General features: G+C 46.2%; 1 protein-coding gene across 6 annotated transcripts in view; it reads right to left on the reverse strand.

Annotated features, from left to right (window-relative positions):
• PRKAG2 (protein kinase AMP-activated non-catalytic subunit gamma 2) overlaps positions 1–17,755 on the reverse strand; it is a gene marked incomplete at its 5' end in the record, with an annotated part of 287,549 nt that overhangs the window by 44,384 nt on the left and 225,410 nt on the right. The gene's annotated exons all lie outside the window — the stretch shown is intronic.

A 17,755-nucleotide genomic window follows, 5' to 3' on the forward strand; every position in this document is an offset into this window, starting at 1 on the left:
GTTATTCTGTTTCCTACTGTGGTAAACACGCCGTACGTGCGGACTGGTTTGCCAATTTCATGATAAACTATGTGCACCACTCCCAAACCTCTATTTTCATTTCTGACCTCTCTTCAGGGCACTGTAACTCACAGTTCATAATCCCATCACCTCCTGGGCAGTTCCCTTCTCAAATATCTCCCCTCCTGCTCGTGGAATAAAGTCAGACAACTCAGGCTGGCATTCACGAACCTCCGTGGTCTGGCTTCTCCAGGACCTCGTTTCCCTGCTTCCCGTCCCCGGGTCCCGGCACACGGCTCCCTGCCAGGCTCCCTGCCGCCCTTAATCTCACTCTCCGGCATTTGTTCCTTCTGCTGTAATTTAAACTTCCTTCTCTACTTTTTCTCGTCCAATTTCAACCCAACCTCAGATGCCATCTTCTCCATAAAAGCAGTGAACATATCTGAGCGCTCATTTCTGTGCTGTAACTCCAGGTACTACAGGAAATGACCTCATTTAATTTATGTCACGACCTTGAAGGCTGTGCCTCGATGTCTTCACTTGACGTATGAGCTGACTGAGCAACGGGCCTGAGGTCAGCGACTCGGGCGGCGCCTGGAGTGGGATTTGAACCCGTGCCCAGGACTCCAGCCCTCTTCTCATGGAAACTCCGCCTCTCACTCTCCCCATGAACGCACGGGCCCAACAGACACCTGTGAAGCTACTGTCTGCGGGGCGCTGTCCCCGTGTCGCGACACGGAGGGACGCAGCAGGCACACCTCTGTCCTCCCGGCTCACCAGCCGGCAGAGCGAGGGCACCGGGATGTGAGCCACGCGACCGGTGAGGTGCTGGATGGCTCGAGGTCACAAGGCAGGAGCCGACCCCGAGTCAGGAGGTCAGGAGGGAAGTCTGCAGCGACTTCTTCCCCTGGATACGCACGTTCTATCTGTACTTCTCATCAGTCGTCACTTTATGTCTCATTCATGTGATCTGTACAGCTCTGATCATCTTCTTCTTCCTGGATGATAATTTCTTTGAATGGTCGGGATCTAACTCATTTACTGTGCTAATTAATTTCGTCAATACCGACTTACTGCATGTGGTCTCAGTGTGGGTTCTCCCAAAGCTGACCCCAAGACCAGGGGAAGTGAGATGGAAGGAGAGTCAAAAAGGGAGCTCCAGTAAGCAGGTCACAGCTCTGTGCAGAGTCGCAGCTGCTGGGGACCCCGGAGAGGCCGCGCACGGACCTCAGAACTGCCTCCTAGTCAGGAGCACCCCGCCCTCTCTGGTGAGGGGTTACCCTGGGGCACGACCTCTGACACTCCTGCCCTGCGCCCACAAGCCCAGCTGCCAGAGAACACCCTCAGTCGGAGCTGTTCAAATAGGAGAACTTGGATGCAGGCGAGGCGCCCACAGCCACCTGCTCCCAAGAGCTTCCACTGTGCTAGAGGCTGGGGGTCCCTGGGGACCCAACACACATGCCGCTGCCTTGCAGGTACTACAAACCAGTGTGGGAGAGACGCTAACCGTCACTACACCGTCATGCGTGCTACCACGGGACAAGTCCGGGCTTACGAACAAGGTAAGTGGCAGTCAGTGAGTGGATGGATGGAATTTGAGTCAGCGTGCTTCCATTTTTCTCAAAACGTTTATCTCCCGGAAAATAGGAGTCTTGCACAGGAAGGAACTGGAATGCAGGACATTCATATGACAGCCACACGGAAATCCCGGTCCCTCTCTGCCATCACTGCTCCCGCACTGCCAAGGAAGACGACTACCAGGCTGCTAAATGAGTCGTTTCTTGGAAGCCTATTCAGAGGGGACCTGTGCAGACACAAGGCTCAAAGGACCAGTGCAGGTAACCACACGTGTAACTAACATTTAACTTACAAAGTGCTGGTCAAATCCATTCTCCTAAAATGCAAATGAAGACCATCAAGGGGGAAACTATAATAAAATGTAACACTCCATCTCCCAGAAAGGAACTGTTACAAGATAGTTTGTCTGTTAATTAAATCAAGAATTTTCATAAAAGGAGTGCACATTTTACAGATGTTAACATCACAATACGAATGTCTGAAATAAAATCTTAAAATACTATGGAAAGAAATATTTGAACTTTTAGAATTTTTAAAACACTGTAAGCTTTGTGTTAAACATATTTTTGGGGTAACATCTTAATTCGTCTGTTAATTTTTAAAAATAGTTAAATAAACATTTTATTTTGAATAGCTTTAGATTTATATAGAGAAGTTGTGAAGACACAGCAGTTCCTTATACACCCCATACCAGATTTCCCCTAAAGATAACATCTGACGTTCCTCTGGCACATCTGTCACAACCAACGAACCATCACTGACACATTACTAAAAAGTTCACACTTTGATAGGGTTGCCTTAGTTTTCCCCTAACATCCTTTTTCTGTCCCAGGACCCCATCCAGGACAGCACATTTAGTCATCATGCTCCGTAGCCTGCCCTAGGCAATGATGGCTTCTCAGACACTCCTTGTGATTGATGACCTTGAGTACTTGACCTTGAGACCTTGACCAGGAGTACTGGTCAGGCATTCTGTAGAACGGCCCTCATTCCGGATTTGTACGATGTTTTTTCTCATGATCTCAGTTTTGGGGTTTGTGTGTTTTAGCAGGAAGAACAGAAGGTGAAGTGCCTTCACATCCCACTGTATCTAGGGTACCTGCTGTCAACACACCTCATCACCTGGATCACCTGGCCCAGGTAGGATCTGTCGGGTCCTTCCCCTACAGGGACTCTTCCCCCTCTTCCCACACTGCAGTCTTGGCAGGGAAGTCACGGTCCACCTCCCTGAGGGCGAAGCATCTGCATAAATTACAGTAAATCCCCTACATGTGAACCTTCAAGTTGAGAACTTTCAAAGAGGTGAATGTGCCTTCGCATGTCCAATCACGTAAGTTAGTTCATGTGTCTGGCGTACACTGTCACGAGTGTGCATCCTTGACAAGCGGTTGTGCTCTTGTGTACTTTACCGTACAGTACTGTATAGAGTACAGGAGTACAGCATCTTTATTTCAAGCCCAGGGTGTCCAGAAGCAAGCGTAAAAGCAGTGGTGATGTAGCCGGTACCGCTAAGAAGTGCCAAGCGATAACGATGGAAACAAAAGTGAAAATAACTGAGAGAGTGGAGTGAGGTGAAAAGACGGTAGACATCGCTCATGCTTGTAAAATGAGTCGTTCAACCATCTGCACGATTCTAAAGACCAAGGACAAGATCATGGAACATGTGAAGTCTGCTGTGCAGACAATAGTATCGAAGAAGCGTGGAAAACTGGTGGAGGAGATGGAGAAACTTCTCAGTGTGCGGATGCAGGACCAGCATCAGTGTCGAGTCCCGCTCAGCTTAATGCTGATTCAAGAGAAAGCTAAGAGGCTTTATGAAGACTTGAAGAAGAAACACGGCAAAGAATCAGAGGGCGCATCTTTTAATGCCAACCGTGGCTGGCTTCATCGGTTCAAGGCTGGAGCCAACCTTCACAACGTAAAAGTAAGTGGCGAGGCAGCGAGTGCAGGTACAGTAGCTGCCCGAGAATTTCCTGAAACGCTTCAAGAAATTATTGATGAAGGCGCGTATTTACCTGAGCAGGTTTTTAATGTGGGCGAGACAGGACTGTACTGGAAAAGGATGCCAGACCAAAGTTACATCAGCAAGGAGGGAAAGTTGATGCCAGGCTATAGAGCAGCAAAGGACAGGCTAACTCTGTTGTTTGGTGGCAATGTTTCCGGTGATATGAAGCTGAAGCCTCTCTTAGTTTATCACTCAGAGAACCCAAGGGCCCTTAGAAACACAGCCAAGGGCTCTCTTCCTATTGTGTGGAAGAGTAACCCCAAGGCCTGGGTTACACAGGCCATTTTCCAGGACTGGTTTTCCACCACTTTATCCCGGAGGTAGAGAAATACTGCTCGGAGAAGAACGTCCCATTCCACATTCTTTTGCTGCTTGACAATATGCTCCAGGCGACCCCCCACCCATGGATGACTCGCATCCCAACGTCAAAGTAGTGCATCTGCCACGGAACACTACGTGGCTCATCCAACCTATGGACCAGGGAGTTAGAGCGACTTTCAAGAAATATTATTTATGTCACACTTTTCGTCAGGCAGGAAAGGAGACGGACGAATCAGGAACAACCCTGCGACAATCTTCGAAGGACTATAACATCTACAGGCCATAAAAAAAAATTGACTTTGCCTGGCATGAGGTTACGGCTGTCACCGTGACTGGGGTTTGGAAGAACCTTTGCCCACAGTTTGTTCATGATTTTCGTGGATTTGAGAAGGTCTCCAGCAACTCAGTGACCCTGAGCAAGAAGCCGGGGGCAGATCTGCAAGAGGACGACTTCACTGCACTCCTTGCTGTGCAACACGAGGAGCTGACTGATGAGGACCTGATGGAACTGGAGGCCCAGAGGAAGGATGGAGAGAGACAGAGAAAGAAGAAGTAACTGAAGAACCAAAGAGATTCACGACGCAGGAAATGGCAAGGGGGTTCTCTGCATTTGAGGCGGCACTGGTAGTTTTGGAGGCACAGGACCTGAACGTACAACGAACAGTACACGAAGGTTGCAGCAGCCGTTCAGCAATCCAGTGCCACCGTGTCATCTATGATAAGAAAAAAAGAGCTGCTACCCAGACATCGCTGAATCGTTTTTTCAACAGGGTAGATAGAACTGAATCCAGCAAGGAACCGGAACCTGTGCCATCCACGTCAGGCGTGAGGGAAACTGCAGCTTGTCCTCCGTCTCCTGTTGCTGACGATCCTTCAGCTCTACTGTCTCCCACCTCCTCCCCCTCCCCCAGTCAGTAACTCTTCTTGCCTGTCACGCAATGCCAGCCCCTGGATGCCAGCTGTTGTATGTACTACTGTACTTTTCATGGTACTGTACTGTAAGATTAAAAATGTTCTTTATTTTTTGTTTTTAATGTATTATTAGTGTGAAAAGTATTCTAAACCTATTACAGTACAGTACTATACAGCTGATTGTGTTAGTTGGGCACCTAGGCTAACTTTGTTGGACTTACAAATTTAGACTTACGAATGCACTCTTGGAACGGAGCCCGTTCGTATGTAGGAAACTTACTGTACTTGGAACGTTTCTGTAGAGGAGAGCTGTCTGTCTGTCTGTCTATCTCAGTATGGACTCACGGTATCTATCCCATACTCTGAGTCACAATCCAACAACCATGTCAGGATCAGTGCTCCAGCCGGCAGGGTCCACCCCGATGACGGGGCTGTGTGTGAGGCACGGCCCACGTTCTCCTGAGTCGGCTGGGGCTGTGACTCCCCGCCAGGCCCCCCAGGACTTCCCTGCTCACACCTGCAGCCCCCAAGCCAGCAGGGCGTGGAGAGCTGGGCCCTCGGGGTCTTTGCTGTGAAGGGGGTCTCCCTCTGTTCCCTCTGGAGCATCGCCAGCCCCCAGGTGGTGAAATGTGTGCCCTCAACCACTAGCAGCTTACATCAGTGTGGTACGTTTGTTACAATTATTCAATTGCTTTAGTTTCTATCCCTCCAGGACAGCACCTCACACGCAGCCCTGTCTCCTTGGGCTCCTCTTGGCAGTGACAGCTCTTCAAACCTTGACCTGATGGTCTCGGTAGTTTTGAGGAGCACTGGGCAGATACTTTGGAGGATGTCCTTTGACTGGAATTTGATGTTTTTCTCATGATTAGCCTGGGGTTCTCAGTTTTGAGGTGGATCTATAACACTATATTTTTTTAATGTAAAAAGCTTGACCAAGCAAAGCAAAATGACACTAAAATGTATTTTGGGTCATGATAAGGCTAGATTATTACTGATGCAATAACATCAATAACAAAAGTGTTAGCATTTAAAGTCAGGAAAATAAAGTAAAATACTATAAAAATGTCATTGCTTCTCTACATTTGGTGAAAATTTTGATGAGAGCACCACTTGTATTATTTACATTATGATGAAGACTCATATTGTATCTGAAGGAAGAAACGCATTGAAACAGAAAATAAGAGTATCTGGAGTTAAACCAAAAAGGAAAAACACCCAAAAAACCCCAAAACCATTCAACAATAACAGGTTGTTTGGAATAAGTTATTAAAATTCCTGAGAAGGCAAGTTCAAGCTCTCATTATTCAAAAGGTAACTGGGGCTAAGAAAGTATCGCGGTGTCCCACTACTGTTGGGTTATTTTATCCGTCCCCGGGGAGAAGTGTAACTGCAGAGTGTCACACTGGCACCCGAGCCACTGGTCTATGAAAGCCACCCATCGTGGAATGACGTTACACCGTCCAATCACACGCTAACCCAGCATCATCCAAGGGAGCTACTGAAGAGTACTGCTGGGAAGGAGAAAGTATATGTTAAAGTGTTTAATCTGTGAAGGTCAACAGAACAACTTGGGAAATGCAACATCTCAGTTTACGTGCAAACAGTTGTACGCTCTAACCAGGAAGGCGTGGCCGAGTGTTTCTCTCCCTGCAAGCAGATCTGGTCACACACCACCCTCGACAAGTCCTCACCGCAGCGCAGCACCTCACACACCGCGGCCCCGAATTTCACACCCTGGGATCCCGTGGACACTTCCTTTTCAAAGGCAGCTTCTGAACTCTGGGCCCGTGTCCTCGTGCCTGCCTCTACTGGGTGCACGGCCCAGGTGGCCACTGGACTCCTACCTGCCTTCCTGTATGGGCTGAATGGTGGCCCCCACAAGATACGTCCACCGGGAACGTCAGAACACGGCCTTATCTGGAACAAGGGTCTTTGGAGACAAGGTCACCCTGGATTATCAGGCTGGGCCCTAAATCTGATAACCAATGTCCTTATGAATGAGAGCGGACACAGACACAGGAGAAGGTCGATGGAGGCAGAGATCAGAGTGATGCTGCCACGAGCCACGGGATGCCTGGGAGCACGAGCAGCTACCAGAAGCCGGGACAGAGGCCTAGGACAGATTCTCCCTGGAGCCTCCAGATGGGACCAGCCCTGCGGACCCCCTGAGCTCGGATGTCTGGCCTCCCGAGTGTGGGAGAATAAAGTTCCGTTGTTCCAAGCCACGGGGTTTGTGGCACTTTGTCATGGCGGCCTCAGGAGCCTCCTCCGCCTGCCAAGTTCAGTTCACAGGCCCCGTGCACCTTCCCTAAAGGCCCTCAAGGCACCAGCACCCCTCCACTGTGAACACCCCCGCTAGCGCTTTGTGAGTGACGCCCTTTCGGAGCCCTGATGCGCCTTGTGCCAAAGCTATAGATCTGCTTTAGACGGCAGCTTCTGAGGCAGCAGACGGGTCCCCAGCAAGTTCCTCACGGGTGTCAGGACAAGCTCATGCCTGCTATATTGTATGTCACTGAAAGACACATCCATGAAAGGCAGGGGCCATGGTAATGATTCAATCCCCATCTTAGAGGGATGAGAGGTGTTCTAAAACAACATTTACACGTTGCCCAAATGTCACTAAAAACACCCCAACCCAAGAAAACTAACTCCTTATTTCCAATCCTGTAATTTTAACTTAACGTAAGACGTTTCATTGTAATTCCACAAAGAAAAAGATTATCAATAGGTTAGTTATTTTAAAATGTCTTTTATGCTTTATTCTATGCTTAGAAACATAAGTTTACTATATTCATATAGTATCTTTTCTTTTTAGAAAACCATTTAAAATAGTTAAGCAAGAAATGAGCAAAAAGGGGAATATGGAAGTTAAAAGTATATGGAAAAGATTAAACTCTCATATACATACGTTTTCTTAAAGTGCTTAGAAACATGATTAACAAAGTCAAAGCTTAAATATAATTTTACAGGACTTTCAAGGTAGCAGAATAAATGGAGTGCATTAGATTTTTTTCCTTTCCATGCTTTTTGCATTTGGTTCTGTGTGTGCTGGGGGCAAAAGTGTCCACTGAAGAGGGAGATGCATGTGCTCTGCTAGATAAGGGGGCAGAGAGTTACTAAGAAGGAAAAGCGTAGGTAAGTAAAGGCACAAAGCTTCCCCAATGAGACAGCTCAAAGTTAGTTGCAATAAATGCCTAAGGAATGTCACAGACCCGACAAGGCTGTGACCTTGAAATGACAGTGATCTCCATCCATTTTAAAATGGCTTTGGGTTTAATTCTGTGAACCACAGCCAATGTTTCTTCTTTTTCAGGAAACAGCACCCAATTACTGTACTAAGCCAAAGCAACAGAGAGGACCAGGGTTAACTCACAGGGATCCAGCCCCCAGCGCCAGCAGGCCTGCGGGGTAAGGAACACCTTGATGACAGTGATGCCAGGAACAACACACGGCCACCCCAGCCCACTTCTTTTTTTTTTAATGTTTTTTTTTTCCTGTGGTAATAAGTCACATAATGTAAAACATACCACTGTAACCAAATTAAACAGTACCATTCAGTGGCACTAAGTACAGTCACATTGTTGTGCAACTCGCACCACGATCCACCTCCCGAATTTTTCACCTTCCCCAACTGAAACTCCGTCCCCATTAAACACTAACTCCCCATTCCCAGTCCCCACACCCCCCACCCCCGGCCCCTGGCATCTACCAGTGCACTTGCTGACTCTATGATCTGACTATTCTAGGTACCTCGTATAAGTGGAATCAAACAGTATGTGTCTGCACCTAATGCTTATTGGAATGCATTTCTAAGGTTAACTTAATACATGTCCTGTGAACAGGCTGAACCTTCTTCCTGCCCCCACCCCGTGCTATACAGTAGGCCCTCCCCAGCCATCTGGTTCACACACAGCGGTGTACAGATGTCAGTCCTCACTTCTGTCAAACATGCTTTCAGCAATTTAAAGGAGTTTCCTTCTCCCTCTAGCTTAATAAGGATTTTGTAAAAGGAACATATGTTGAATTTTATCAGTTGCTATTTCAGTATCTACTTAGATGACCAGAGGTTTCTCTCCTTTAATCTGCTGACATTAACTCCTCGGTGGATTTCTTAACAAACTGCAGCCCTGCATTTCTAGGACAAAACCTTGTTTGGTCACAAGAGACTGCATGGCTCATCCTGCTGATGTTTTTGTCGGAGTCCTGCCCATATTTTAAATGCTAGGTTAATCATTTGTTTTCTTCTTTGTGTGCTATCCTCTGGTTCTGATGTCAGGATCGAGCGAGCTTCACAGAAGGAGCTGGGAAGCCGCCATCTTTCCCTAAAGCCCTAAAATAATTCAGATGACCTAGGCCTTAACTGTCCCTTGAAGGTTTTACAGAATTTACCCACCAACAGGCTGAATACCAGGCCTCTTCTGCAGGGGCAGAGGAAGCGTGAGGACCTTTCATTACTTAAGAAAACCCCAAAGCCTTTATTGAGATAATTCACATCCATACAGTTCACCCATTTAAAGTGTACAATTCAATTAATTACTTTTTAATTTCTTCTATGGTGATTGATGAAAGGGATAGTTAACCAAGAAAATACGAACTTGTAAAATTTACTCAATAGTGACTGAAAAGATTTTTAAGTATATTGATATAGTTTGACATATTCAGATTTCTTTTAATGTTATTTTCTAAATCTCTGCATTTATAATTAAGAAGCCCCTCTTATTTCTAACACTTTGCGTTTTCACTCATTTTTTTTTCTTGAACAGACTTGACACAGGTTTATCCACTTAATTGGTCTTTTCCAAGAATTAAGCTTTTGCTTTTGTTGAGCAAGACTACTTTTTGATTGCTGTCATTTCAGTAGCATTTTAGGGGGGAGGAGAGAGAAATGAACACACTCAGCAAACCATGTTGACTCACAACGTGGCAGCCCAGCTCAGTGCATCAGGCAGGTGCACCGAAGACTGGCTTGTCACCTCGTCCCCACCAGCGTGCTGCAGTTTTGACATTTGGACACAGTGCAGTTCGGACGCATCCTGACTCATTTCAGTTACCAGCGCTTAAGCAGATGTCCGTAAATGCACGCACATCTTTGGGGTTTAGCAATGCAACAGATCTTTCTGCTGTGGGGCCCTGGCTGCCTCTAATACAGCACGTTATCGTTCTTACAACATGGGTAAGTGCTGTTCAAATCAAAATACGAAAAGTGATTTGCAGAGTAAGGCACTAACAATATACGATCCCCTGAGAAACTCACGGGCCTGGGTCCTTTCCTCAGGTACATCAGGGAGCCGGCCAGTCTTCTCCAACGGGGACTCTAGGACTTGCAGGGTCCAGGGGGAGCAAGTGTAGGAGAAAGAACAGGGCAGACCTAGAGCAAACCTGTATGAGAACTGTCATCACCTTCAGTGTGACGTTGAGCAAATTCCTTCATCCCCTTGGCCTGAATCTCTTCATTCGTAAAATGGGGATAGCACCATCTTTCTTGCAGAGTGATTCTGAGGAATGGGGCTAAATAAACTCAAACGTTCAATCACAAATGCTGTCGACTGGGTGGTATGTACGATATTCACATGGGGAAAAGTCTGACGGTGCAGACACCGAAGCCATCACTAGCCAAATGGCTGTCGCCGGAAGACGCACTAATGGTGGCTTGATTTTAAATTTATGCTCAGTTGCCTTTTTGGTCCTTTCCAGGGTCATCATCATAGTTATACTTGTGGAGACTGCACTACACAGCAGGTACTCAAGTGACTGTTACACTCAGGTTGCTTAATGCATGTATAATCCTATTAGCTATAGGAGCTATTATTGTTTCCTACTTACACCTGAAGAAACTGGAGCTTGAAATAACTTGCCTAAGGTCTCCCAGTTATTAAGTAGAAGAAATGGGACTCCAATCTGGGTCTGACTCGTGTTCTTAATTACACGACACTAATTATATATGCAGCTTAAGGGGGGGGACATGCCACATGTGTAAGCATCAAAGCTATAGGAGTCACTGTGAAAAGAGCCAAACAAAGGTAAAAATAAACACGTGAGAATGCGGACGTGGAGATTCTTGAGGAGGTCTTAATGAAACAACTACACATTCCATAGTATGTGGTCTATAAAATAACAATTTATTGGTAGCAACTTACTGTTACAACAAATGATCGAGGTACGACCTAAGATAAAATAAATCAGGTATTAACAAAGTTCAGAAACCTCAATGATGGACATAAATTCAGATACACAGGAAACAGCTCAAAGTGGGACAGAAGCAACAAATTAAAAGATTTAAAAGTGACTAAAGTTTGACCAAAAGGTTCCCAAATTAGTTTCCTCCCCCAAATGACTCTCCTTTTAGTATCTGAGTTAAGCTAGACTTCTTTCTCCCTGATATCAGTGCAAGTGCGATCACAGCCACAAAAGAAAGATCTAAAAGACTTTTTCCTCAGGCACCAGATTATGCAAGCAAGTCCTCACGTTTCCATCCGCTGTTACTGCCTCTGAGTTGTTCAGCCGCGGGACACAGTCTATTCTGACCTCATGCTTAGGAGGAGAAGCCTCGGTGCACCTGGGAGGTACACGCGGGTCACCTTACAGCTACCTCGTCACTGCTCTTTGATTAGCACGCATAAACTTGGGAAGTGGATTCCCTCTCATTGCTAAGTAGAAATGCCTTATTTCTTTATAAGAAACAACATTAACCACTGAAGTACACTGAGCCCATGTGCCAGAGTAAAAGGTAAAGCTCCAGAAAATACATGTGTTCACGTATGTGACAAATATTTATTGAAACTAGGTCTTAGTCACCATCATATCTTTGAGACCTGGCAAACAGTTACGTTTTCAGTCCCCATCCTCACAGAGCTTCCACGATGGCAGAGAAACATGAATAAATGCCTTTCACCTTAACAGCTCCATCAACCATGAGGGATCATGAGATAATATGTGAAGGCCTGTCTGGGGCTTCCAGGAAGTCAATTTTCCCGAGGAAGTGACATGTAGGCTGAGACCTGAAGAAAACTAGCAGGTGGCCAAGAGGACAGGGAAGGACAATCCAGGGAGAGGGAACAGCCTGTGCAAAGTCCAGCAGGCACGGAGGAACAAGGCCAGGAGGAGGGAGGTGCGCGGTGAGGTGGGCAGAGGGAAGAGGGAGGTAAGTCTGGGCTCCAGCCTAAAGGCAAAGGAAAGTCAGAGAAGGCTTTTAAGCCTGGAAGTGACACGATCAGATACATGTTTTCAAAAATATCTCTAATTGCAGCATGTGAAGTTGATTGGAGGGGGCCAGAGTAGATGCTGGAGAGATGAGGCTGTTTAATAGTCAACAGAAAGGTGACGACGGCGGAGACAGGTAGGTATTCAGGAGGTGAAAGCGAGAGGACCGACCGCTTGGGTGTGGGAGAGTGAGGGAGCCATAGCTCAACGTCATTCTTGTTAAAAAGCAAAACAAAAAACCAGGTGAACGTGGTAGCACTTACTGAATCAGGTTGGGGGGAGAAAAAAGAGGCGTGAGGGAGAAGCAGGGGGACAGACCAGAGAGACGGTGCGATGACTCAGGCAGAGACATCCAATAGGCAACCGAATACTCAGAAGGGAGATCTGGCTGCAGATATCTATTTGGGCATCATCAGTTATTAAAGCATCGTGGTAATTAAACACTGGGCAACAGGCAGGTGGTAACTGAAGCCATGGAAGTGAGGGAGACTGCCTAGGGGAGGGCACAGGAGGAGAAGACAGGTGGCTTCGGGAAGTGCCAGGAGCAAGTCCCACAGCTGATGTTCAAACGCATGGCTCGTGAATTAGCCCTCACTCCACCTGCTACTACAAACAAAACAAAACGGAAAGGAAAAAGGGTAAGAAAGAGCCCTCAAGGAAACCACGAGCGGGCAGGTTTGAGGAGCACGCGAGGAGTGCTCCGTGAGAGAAGGGGGCAGAGGTCATCCCTGGTGACGCCTACGAACAGCTCAAAACGAGAAGACGACTAAGTGTCCACTGGAGTTTGCAAAATGCCGCGGCGAGTGACCACCTCAGGGAATTTGGGTGGAGTGGTGGAGTGGTGGAAACGGGCTGAAGAGGGAATGGGAAGCGAGGAAATGGAAGAGAGTTTCCAGATAAGGGATCATTTCGTGTCGGTTACGAAGGCCGGCTCAGCGCCTGGGCTGCAAGTCTAAGGCCTGTGTTTGAAACCTGGCGACCCCACCTTCCCAGATATGTCCCCCGTGGTCACTTATTTAACCTCTCACCGTCTTAATCTCCTCCTCTATAAACAGGGAAGATAAAAATATTTACCCCTTAAGAGTTGTTTTGAGGATTAGACGAGATGAACATGAAGGATTTATAACAGTGCCTCAATATACTTAACACACACCGGCTACTATAATCATAGAAAAAGGACAAAAATTCTTCCAGTTTCTTCAAATAAATTCCAAGTGCTTTGTGGTAGCACAATTTTCCCACTTTAAAATTCGCAGGTAAAATGTAAAGGCTCAGGGGTCCTGGCATAACAACCTTGCAAGGGTTCTGCCTACCCCACGCAGAGCTGTAGGGTGGAAACACCCCGGCCAGGGAGCAGACAGCCTGACGCGCTGGCCTGGACTCCTGCCAGCCGCCTGCTGGGGCCGCCGAGGGCTCACCAATGAGCAGGCAGAACCCGTCCTGAGCGGGAAGGTCGTGGAGGCCCCTTCACCACCGTGGACATGACTCAGCGCGGCCTTGGTTCCTGGTGACTTCCCAGTTACTTGTGAAGCCCGGTGGCAGGTCCCACTTTTGGATCCTCAAACCCTGCTGTGCACTCCCCTCTTGTGTAAAATAGTCAGGGGTCTTAACATTTCAGATAACAAAACCTCCGCAGCCTATAAAACAACTACTCTATCTTATCAAATCTGAGATACCATCAAATGTGAAGCCTGACTTTAAAATGTGTACCTAAAGTCTGTTAAAAATGGCAAGCTTTCAAATACAGGGTCAGCCGGAGCAGAAAATGTTTAATTGTAAATACTTCATAAAGCCGTAACTATTTTTATAAACAAGAAACAATAAACCTCTAAGATAAGTATGCAAGCTCAGCAGGAAAGGAAAGAGTCTGGAAGATAGATTCTCAGAGCCTTCTAATACTACGAGATGATCGGCCAGCAACCAAACGGCGATCACAAACCTGTCACCACCAGAGGTCAGTACCTCTTACACTACAGTCAATAAGCCAAGTGGACCCAGCTGAGCCTCACTGATCAAAGCTGAGTGAGAAGGGGATACTTTAAAAGGTTCCACAAATTCACAGGAAGACATTCTCCCTTAAGTAAGTTAGAGCAGTGTTTCTCAAACTTTTTTTCATTATCCACCCCCCCCAAGCCTTTCTATACATTCCCCCCTCAACTGTCCTACCCCCATGAAACTTTAATACCACAGATACACTGTGTATCCATTCAGGGGCCCTTTGGAGAGCCAGAAACCACTGTAATAGCTAAGATTTTTGTCCCCCAACAAGAACCAATGTTTGCTCACTTCAGGGCAATATCCTCCAGTTGAGAATGAACAAGTTAGAGTGAATGCACATTTTCAGTTTATTGTAGAGAGGTTGCTGGTTGCTTTAGGTCGTATTTTCAAGCTGGAAGGAAAAGTACAAGTTCACCAATGCTGGGCTTTGGTCTACCGAGAAAACCCACAGTGACAACGACAACAAAACAAGCAAGCAACGCTCCAAGAGACAAGGATTATTCAAGAATACAGCCACTTCATTACAGAACTGGGCCTACAAGTCCAAGATCCTTGACTGAAGAATAATGCTTTCCCCTCGCTTGTACTTCTTAACCCCCACTTCTTCCCTATTTTTGATCGTGCACACTAGCTTGACCCGTCTTGCTAGGAAAATGAGTTTGGAGGCAAGTTCTGAAAAGCTTATCCTTTGGGAAATGCCTTGAGGAAGGTGAGGAAGGAACAGCTCGGACAGAAAGGGCCGCCTGGACTGAAGGAAGCAGGCAGGTGGTGAGCGGAGAGGGGACAGGTGACTGGGAAGAAGTGGGACGGACCAACCACAGCACTTGCTGAAAGCCCCGAAGAAACTGGAGAGTCTGCGACAGCTGGAATGACAAGACGGCAGCGATAACACAGGTAGTTCCCAGGGGCCGTAAAGTTCTTGATGTAGCGCCAGAATTACAGATTTATTAATCATGAATAAATTTCTGAATACTCATCTACTTGAGAAAGCACTCACTGGCTGCGTTTAGGTGCTTATGAAGGTGCTGGGCCCTGTGGTTAAATAAGTTCAAGATGGTTAATCTTGATAAAAACAAACAGGTGTGGCTGATGTAATTAAACACTTGAAACGCAAACACAAAGTGACTGCTATGGGCCAGGCACTGCTCGCATCACTTTGCAGACACCGAATCATTTCATCCTCCCATCGTTCCCATAAAGGAAACAAAAACACTGAATGTAGTCCCTGAGATACCAAAACACGGCTGAGCACCCACGACGTGCCACCGTATCACCTGCTGGGAAGAGAAAGATGGATTATGGAGAAGTACAGAGGGCTTTAGGGAGCGGCCTCGGAGAGGGTGAGACTTGGGCTGAGCCGTGATGTAGTAAGGTTGGCAGGTGGAAAAAGGGAGCAAGAGAAGGTCTTACCCTCCAAAGGATGTAAACCCTCAGGCACCGAGACCATGAAGGGTCACAGAACAGGGGTCTGGCTAACTCTGCTTGTGGGCCAAATCTGGCCTCTTTCTGTAAATAAAGTTTGACTGGAACACAGCCCTGCCACTTGGACCGCGTTGCTGCTTTGCTGCTGCACGGGCAGGCTGAGCAGTCTTGACAGGGACAGAGACCAAGACCATCTGGCCCTTTACAGAAAAAGTTTGCCCGTGTCTGTTCTAGAGCCTTATTATTCACCGCAGGGTCTGTGAAGCAGCTGCAGCAGCACTTGGGAGCTTAGCAGAAATGCAGACTCCCAGGTTTCACCCCAGGCCCACAGAATTAGAATCTGCCTCTTAAAAAGCTCTCTGGCAGGGCTTATGCACAGAAAGCTCTCTGATCATTGGTGTGTACGGCCGGGATGAGGCAGTGAGGCTGCAGATGAAGAGAAGTCTGCATGTATTCTATATACAGACCCAGGAAAGCGGTAAAGGTTTTCCCGTAAAGGAGTGGTGCTGTCAATTCACGCTCTGGAAAGGTCCCTCTGTCAGGGTGCGATGGTAGGAAGAAGTGGGTGGGCACTTGGTGTCAGAACCCAGGCAAAAGAGGACCTGGACAACACATGGGAGACAGAGGCACGATTTCTTCTTTCTTTCCAGAAGCAAATTAACGTTTTAAGAGATTACGCCAACTTCACTAATGCCTTTCTAACGAACAGAGTATCTGTTAGAATTTATTAGGAAATAGGAAAAGACTTGGTAACAAAAGTATTAGCAATCACGTGTTTCCATGTATACCAATGCATCCCCATCTAAGGAAAGCGTCCAGATCGCAATGCACAAATGATGACACCAAGTGAATAAGAAGGAAGCTGGGAGATTAAGCGAGGACCTATTCAACAGCTATGTATCCATATTATGTCGGCTGCTAACACATCAGCTCACAGGATGCTATTTAAAGGTGTAATGTCCTACTGTTAGGACTTATTGTTCCCCTGAATAAATGTAAGATTCTGCTCGATATTCAGTTTTTCCGTATTTTGGATGAATAAGCAATCTAAAGTTCAAAAGAAACAAAGCAGCACTTTAGACAACCACGCCAACACTACCCCTTCCAGCTTGGCTAACAGCTTCCAAGCAACTGCTTTTTAACATTTTGCCTTCTTAAGAATCTAGAAAAATTTGACAGGGTTATTTGTGTGATTCAGTATGCTTTAAAGTAATGACAGCAATATAGATAAAAACAGATAGGTGAAAATGGGAAATTCCTTTTCTTAGATGCTTAGGTTTAGTATTTTATATTCATTCCCGTGGCAGAAACAATGCAAAAGAAATAAGGCATAGAGATATTTCTCAAATATCTGCTTTGAGAAATGCAACATAATTAAATTAATAAATCTCAAGTAAGGAAAAAAACCCCATCAAACCTGTACTGAGAAAAATCTCTATGGACGATTCATTAATAAAAAGCTTAAAAAGTCCATGAGTTCAGTACAATGGTAAATGGCACTTAAACAGTTACAGTAACTAACATGTACTAAGTGCTTACTGTGGATTTACATTGTACTAAATACCATTACATGGATTATCTCATTTAATCCTTAAAATACCCCGATACTAGCTCCACCTTATGAATGGGAAAACTAAGGCACAGGAAGGTTAAGTAGCTTGTCCAAGGTCACGCAGCTTAATAAGAAATTAAGATACGCTCTGAAGCTGGGCCTGTGCTCTAAACCATAACTATGGCACCTCTCCAATAGCATCTGCTCTCTACTTCCCTTTGCCCTCATGTGAATCTGCAAAATGATTAAATGCAATGGAGTCTCATTGTTACTGAAATCAGGGACAAAGAAAACTCTATGATTTAGATATTCAAAGTCTTAACAAAAGGGGGGCACACCATACTGCCCTGTGGACAGTGCCCCAAGTTCGACCTGCAATATAATAAAATCACGGAATAATGAGGTGGATTCGATTCGACACACTGGATTATTTTTCAGTAGGACAGTAGAACAGAATGCAAATTAAGCCCTAGTAAAATTCTGAAATGTATCATGTAACTGCTTGTTAATAATAAATATGGCGGCAGACTTTTAATGATAATTACTATGAACACGACCTTCTGGTTAACATGTCTGTGAAATGCGGGAACTCTAAAACATAAAATAAACGTAAGCACTGGCCTGATACTGTCGGCTTAACGTTCTCATATTGGTTGTGCATGCTTAGTTAAGTAACTGCCTGACTGTAAATAAACGGAAGTATTAAAGTAAAGTTGGCAGAGGGCACAGCATCCACATGGCACATGCTTTGTTCCAGGAGCTTTATT

Source organism: Hyperoodon ampullatus (assembly GCF_949752795.1).
Source record: "Hyperoodon ampullatus genome assembly, chromosome: 9".
Lineage (NCBI taxonomy): Eukaryota > Metazoa > Chordata > Mammalia > Artiodactyla > Ziphiidae > Hyperoodon > Hyperoodon ampullatus.